The following is a 7,828-nucleotide window of genomic DNA, read 5'->3' on the forward strand; positions in this document are numbered from 1 at the left end:
TGAGTCATATGTGACTCCCCGGGAAAAAATGATCAGATCTGATCAGACATGAACAGGCATGAGTCTTCAGGTCTGATCAGGTATGAAAAATGACCGGGTCTGATCAGACCTGGCCAGGCATGTTCAGGTCTGATCAGATCTGTTCATGTCTGACTCGATCAGGTCCATAAAAAAATCGGTGCCGACGGGGATTCGAACCGTACACCTCGCGCTCTTCAGACTGACACTTTACCTCTTGACCAAATGATTCATCTTAACTTGAGAGTATCTTTCGAGCTACTTCAAGTAATTCAAATTTTATACATGATTTATCCTTATAGTTAACGGAGTTCTATACCTAATTTATTAATTATTAATAATTAATCATATATTACAGTGATTTATTCGGAACGGCTATGTATTTTTTCGCTCCATTAACATATGGTTCTACACTGAGAGAGAATTTTATTCAATAGTAATAAAACAGTTTATTTGGACTTGAAAAAATTTAGTTAATATTAATAAAATTATATTTCATATAAATAAAATTATATTAGTATTTAATAAAATTTCATAAGTATTTAATAAAATTTTCTTAAATACTAATATGTGTTTATTAAAATAACCACGAACGACGCTTTCGTTTGCTGTCATTAATACGAATATTAAGTCATTAAAATAAATAATCTCAAAAAAAAAAAAATTAATATTCATCAATTAATTATAATATATTCAAATATATTTTCACAGTAAAGTCTTTTAATAAATAGTATTAAGATTTTTTAACAAGACATCCTAACCTAACCTATTTGTTTACTTCATGACGAATCACATGTAGAGATTTTAAATAATAAAAATAAATAAATATTCGATTGAATTTATGAAATCATAGTCTTTATTTTTAACAAATGCGTCCCTACATTGTCTGGTTTTCTGCTTCTGTTTTCATTTTATTAAATAATGTCTAACTCTTATCGATTCATTTGTGAAATTTTTAAATTTAAGTGCATAAAAATTAACATCCACTCGGATAACAACAGTTGTAGACTTTGTATTTCAAAATATAGTTTCGACAAAATTCAATTTTACTTAATTATTTATTCAATTAATTACTGATCAATACTTGTTAGTTAGTTGATTAATGAATTTTCTTTATATTACATGTAGATAAATATTCATTACATACTAAGAAACATTTATTAGTATTTAATAAAATTTTTATTAGTATTTAAGGAAATTTAATTAATATTTAATAAATTTTTATTTGGGATTAGCCAAATAAACGTTTTATTAAATAGTAATAAAATTTCATTACTATTAAATAAAATTGTCTCTCAGTGTTGGCTAGATATCAGACATGGACAGGTCTGATCAGGTCTGAGCGTATTTAAGGCTTCAGACATGAACAGACATGAGCAGGCATGAACAGGTCTGATCAGATCTGAACGTATTTAACGCTTCAGACATGAACAGACATGAGCAGGCATGAACAGGTCTGATCAGGTCTGAGCGTATTTAATGCTTCAGACATGAACAGGCATGAGCAGGCATGAACAGGTCTGAACGGATTTAACGCTTCAGACATGAACAGACATGAGCAGGCATGAACAGGTCTGATCAGGTCTGAACGAATTTAACGCTTCAGACATGAACAGACATGAGCAGGCATGAACAGGTCTGATCAGGTCTGAGCGTATTTAATGCTTCAGACATGAACAGGCATGAACAGGTCTGATCAGGTATAATTTCAGGCCTGATCATACATGAACAGGCCTGCTCAGGTCTAATTTCAGGCCTGATCAGATATGAACAGGTCTGCTCAGGTCTAATTTCAGGCCTGATCAGATATGAACAGGTCTGATCAGTCCTGATCATTTTTTCCCGGGTCATTATTTCACACTTCTTGATGTAAGATTCTGACGTAAAAATATGACGCAGTCATGACGTCAGTATTATGTCTCAATGACATTTATGACGTCAATATGACATACCTGTGATGTCTATATCATGATAATGATGTCATTATGACGTAAAAGTGATGTAAAAATTGTACCTCAGAAAAAATATTTAAACAAAAATTTCTCAAGAATAAAAAGATGGCAATTTTGAAATTAATTATAGTGTTGTGGACTTATTACAAAGTTTGAAACACTAGTTTTATGTTGATACTCGATGAAAAAATCCTGAAATATGCTGGGCTCGAACTTGAGTCCTCACGTATCGGAGTCTGGAACGCTGCTCACTTGTCCAAGTAACGGTTCATGTCACGTAGTAAATAACTTATGTGATAAGCCTTACATGACGAAAAATGCTTATTTCATAATTTTTTCTGAGATTAAATGGATTTTAAGAGCTGGAATTGTATAAAATTCAAGTCTAATAATTTATACAATTTCATAAAATTTCATTAAACTCATGAAATTTTATAAAGCTCTATAAAACTTTGTAAAAACTCTTATAAAAGGCTCGCTAATGAAACTTGCGGTAATGAATAGGCAATTTATAAATTTTCATAAAAATTGATTGAATCTTACACTTTCAAAAATTTTCGTCTAAAAGCGGACACAGAGAAGTTTAGACTCTCTGCGGACACAGAGAACTTTCACAGAGTGAAATTTTTTCAGAGTAAACGATGTATCCGTGTCATTTGAATATTTTTTAATACTTATTGATTTCTCAAGACTCGAATTTTTTTTTTATTTAATTTTTTCCGAAAATTTAGTATTTTTCATTTGGATTTTTCTTCTTCAAAATTTCAATTTACAAAATTTAGATTTTTTTTTAATTTCAACGTCTTTTAATAATATGGCTCTTTACCGTAAGATGGACGGTGGCGTTGTTTGCTCGGTGGGTCTTATATACGTGACTGAATAAAGTAGTCAGTACTTGTCTCGGATAGCTTAACTGGTAGAGCCCTTGGCGCGTAACCGAGAGATCTGGGTTCGATTCCCAGTCTGGGCTGTCTGATTATTTTTTCAAATACGGAAAAATTCCCACTGAGTAGGTCCCCCCCTTTCCCCTATCCCTTCTTTCCCAACTCCCTTAAAATTTGCTTTAATATGGCCAATACTCTTTTAAGTATACCATTTTTTTAATCTATATTTCTTTTTAATTTCAATTTTTTTCGAAATTTGAATTTCTTTAATTTAGCATACTAACAACATTATGAAACTTGATGTACACAGTAAAAAAATTTTGCGTCATTGTGTCAAAAAATTTTTATGTTAAATATTTAACATTTTTTTATGTTGATTTAACACAATAAATGTTTAATTTACACTTAAAAAAGTTAAATATTTAACACAAAAATTTTTATCACTAAAGTTTTTGACGCAATGACGCAAAATTTTTTACTGTGTAAAATACTATTAGTCTCGTCAATAACAATCATGGAACTGTTTGAATTATTTCAAATACAATGTTTCATAAGTAGCAGCACTAATGTCAGAAAATTATTTTTCAAGTAATAGTGCAATATTTAAATGACTGACATTTAATTTCTTGACGCGAAATCATAAGAAATTATGTTTACTCGCTTGACGGTTTAAAAATTTAGAGTTCATGCCACATAAATTGAACTCGGTATTTTGTTATCAGTTTCACACCAAGTCATTTATACTGAATGAAGTCGAAAATATTTTCACAATGGATAAAAGTACCTAAATTTATGGAAAAAATATAAGTGAGAAACATATGCACCGAAAAAAAAGTATTTCTTGCAACAAGAAAATTTTGACGGAGGCCGAAGTTATATTGGAGCAAGAAGTGTTTTAGTGTAAAGAAATTTTGACTTCATTCACGAAATTTTCAGTCATCTCTAATATATTCTTGGTCCAAAGAAATTTACCTTTGAGTCAAGATTTTTTTTCTGCAGTGTATGGAAACATACAAGCAAAGATATAAAAAATTTATATCCTTCATGTATGTAATTTGTATGTTTTTTTCTTAAAAACGTAAATGAAAAATATTTTGTATGTTATTTGCTAATATGTTAGATATATTCTTTAATATTATAAATTATAAATTTTTGTTATTAAGAACGGACTTAAATTTGCAAGGTACCGGCTTAAATCAGCTGTTTACCTCTTCCTGATTCTTACTAAATTTTAAACCAATTTTCACTAAAATTGAACAGTTAATTGTAAATTAGACATCTTGTTAAAGAAGTTTTATATTTGATAAATTTTGATCAATCGATAATATTAAAAAAATATATCCCCCAAATTTTATCAATATTATGGAAAATAATCGTTTGTCACTGATTTAGAAAATGACTTTCAAATTACGTCAGTATTATGTACAATTGTGACAAATTATTGATGTTAAATAATGACTCACAAATGGTGTCGGTATTAGGTACGACCGTGACTTGTCACTGATGTAAACACATGATATTAATCTTACGTCAAGATTACGTACAACCGTGACTTGTCACTGATGTAAACGCATGATGTTAAACTTACGTCAAAATTACATACAACCGTGACTTGTCACTGATGTAAACGCATGATGTTAAACTTACGTCAAGATTACGTACAACCGTAACTTGTCACTGAAGTAAATGCATGATGTTAAATTTACGTCGTTATGACATACAATGATGGCATTAATGTTACGTAATATTGTAGTTTATATATTATGTCAGTTGTACGTAATATCTAAGTCATTTCTGTTACATCATAGCGAAGTAATAAACTTACATCAGTATGATGTCAAAAATATATCATATATTTTTACATCATAATTGGATCACAAGACAGGTCAATTTTACGTCATATTTACGTAAAATATTGTGACATTCCTATGACTTATAAATGACGTCATATTGAAGTCATGTGTTCACTGGGACATGCATGTAAATTAGATCAAACGTAATTAATACGTTTACATAATTTAAATTTAAATTTATTAGATATTAAAATAAAGTTATATTTAAGTTTATTAGATATCAAAATTAGAAAAATTTAGAAAATTATTATTATTATATATATGTACATTAGGGTGGGTCAAAAAAATCGATTATTTTTTTTTTAACTTCTAACATTGAAAGGTTGGTTCTCAAGCACCTCTAGAAAATTCTCACCAAATTTGAGCTCTTTATATTTATAGGAAGCTTATCCGCGTCACAGTTTTATATTTTTTGTTAGTCTCTTATGAAAAAGATTATATCTCACTATTGATCAATTTTTTAATCAAATCTTTATACATGTTTTTGTAGAAAATTTAATGATCTACAAAAAAGATTTGATATGTGTAAGCGATTACACTAACCATTTCAAATATATCCAAGGTCAAAGTTAAAAAAATTTATCAAAAAAAAATTTTTTTTTTTAAATTTCCTACTACATTGGAAAATAATAGTTGTCAAATGAATATGCCATAATTTTGTAGAAAATTTAAGGTTCTACAGAAAAGGTCGGATATGTTAAATTGATTACTGCAACCGTTTAAAATATATTCGTAACCAAACCCCAATGCTTTCTGATTTCAATAATTTTCTAATAACTTTTTCAAATATATCCATTAAATTCATGAATTGTAGATATTTTCATAAAAATTTTAGCTCATATTGCTAGAATGATAGTTTTTAACTATTTTTTACCCCATTCATAAATGTAAGGAAGCTTTACTTTTGGACAAAGAGAATGATACGTCCGTTTTTATTACTTACAAGGAAAGGTTCCCAGGTTTCCAGCTCCGATTTTGATGCCATTGAAATATGTTATTTTTATAATCGATTAAAATAATAAAATTTCAATAATTTCAATGAAATTTCAATATTCTTGGTTCAAAAGTTACGTTGAGACAAAACCAAATAAATTCAGATTCAAACGCAAAATCCTGTGAGTTTTGCGTTTGGAGATGGAGGTAATATTCACTGTGAAATTCCGGAATGTAAAAATTAACCCTTCAGGACATGGGTTATGAGATTTTTTCTCATGCGCAACTTCAATCTCAAATATTTTTTAAATTTCAAATGGAAAAGCTACTTGAAATTTTTTGTATCTTCCTATAATTTAGTTTTCTAGACACACATACAATAAAAAAATTTTTTTTTGATTAAAAATAATAAAAAAATAATTTTTTTTAGAGGACATGAGATTTTTTCTCATGGCCAGAGTATTAAAAGGTGGGAGATTTTAGCTTTCGTTTCTTATTCGGCCGAGTTCGGCTCATTTCGCAGTCCGCGTCCGCCATATTTATTTACATCATACTTAACCGCCAAAATAATAGTGTAATATTGTGCTGTGTTTACCTACATAAATATGTAAAATTTATAATTTAATATTTAATATTTTTCAAATAAATAATATTAAGAGGTTTAATAAACGTAAGTCAATATTTTTTATATGTAATCCCTAACAAATACATTTTATGTGTACTATTTTTTTTAATCGATAATACTCTAGCAATAAATTTAAACTTAATTAATTATTAATTAATTATCAATTAAAGAATTATTAATTCATTATTTTATAGTCTAAGAACATTAAAAATTAAAAATAAATAACGTTTTCGTAAGAAAACTGAATTATAATGTTCTATGCGCATGCGCAGAAGCCATGAGATTTTTTCTCATGGCCAGAGTAAATAAGGTGAGTCAAAACACCCATGTCCTGAAGGGTTAAGCAATTATTTGTTGATCGTTGTGTAAGGAGTCATTTGGTACAAAAATTGGTAGAAAAAAACTTTTTTTTCAATGTAAATTTATTAGAATTTTAATCAATTATTAATTATTAAAGATAGTTGTTTAAGTTAAACAAATAATTAAATGATGATGAAACTACGCGTCTTTGTTATACGGCGTGTAAGTTAAAACAATGGCCGCGACGCCACACTGAAGTACTGCGTCACGCGTATCCACCCTAGCGGAATCGTGGTCACGGTAAAATGATCGTGAAACGACGGTAAATGTACCGCGAATTCACAGTGTCGACAAATGATCGTCGAATGACCGTCACTTGACTATCGAACGGCCGTCATTTGACAGTGAACGACGAGTATCATTGTGAAAGTTTTTCACTGTTACTTTATGATTTTTATTCTGTATAGTTATCATACTTCACTCTTCGAAAAACCAAATTTTTACTTGACTTCTCCGATTTTTTACCTAAGTAAAAATCGTAGATCGTCGGTCATTTGACAGTCATTCGAAAACATATGAATTGTCAAAAAACCGTAACTCGGTGGTAGATGCACAGTAGTCTGTAAGTGAAACGAGCGTATAATGTCGGTAAGTCAGGAATTTTTTACTAGTCAACGATGAAAAAGTGCTGACTATATTTTATTTTTTTTTATTTCATTAAAAATACTCAGTGTATAAAAAGATAGGTAAATGAGAAATTTTCAGTAAATAATCGGGATGAAAAATTTGAAAAAAATATTAAATTATTGTAATTTTGTTTATTTCAAAGTAAAATCATAAAAAATTAATCAGATTACAGGCAATCAACAGAGATCCATCATTTCAATACTTTTCAGAAGAGTTTATGGCTTACAAGTGATGAATTTTTTTCATAGTCTTAAATGAGAAACCATAATACTTTTCGATTATGAAAAATATAATAATCAATATTGTTTTTAGAGACGAAAACTTTAATTTCAAAATTACGGAAAAATTGTTTGTTATCAAGAAAAATTATTATGAGATATTTTTTTTAACAATTCAATTTTCAACAATTTCTTTTCAGATCTTTTTTATACAATTAATAATTTCACCGTAATTTCGAAATTAAGAATTTCGTAATCATCAAAAATTTGAATCATTTATTACGATTATTATTTTGAAGTCATGGAAAAAATATAACTTTTATTTAAGCTATTTTTTATCTGTGCAATGAAAAAAAAA

General features: G+C 28.7%; 1 long non-coding RNA gene across 1 annotated transcript; it reads left to right on the plus strand.

Annotated features, from left to right (window-relative positions):
- The first annotated feature begins 5,885 nt into the window (after positions 1-5,885).
- Positions 5,886-6,608, plus strand: LOC123258912. The gene is made up of 2 exons (XR_006508173.1): positions 5,886-6,310; positions 6,460-6,608. It is a non-coding gene; the product is annotated as an uncharacterized LOC123258912 (long non-coding RNA).
- The last annotated feature ends 1,220 nt before the right edge of the window (positions 6,609-7,828 follow it).

Source organism: Cotesia glomerata, linkage group LG2 (genome assembly GCF_020080835.1).
Source record: "Cotesia glomerata isolate CgM1 linkage group LG2, MPM_Cglom_v2.3, whole genome shotgun sequence".
NCBI lineage: Eukaryota > Metazoa > Arthropoda > Insecta > Hymenoptera > Braconidae > Cotesia > Cotesia glomerata.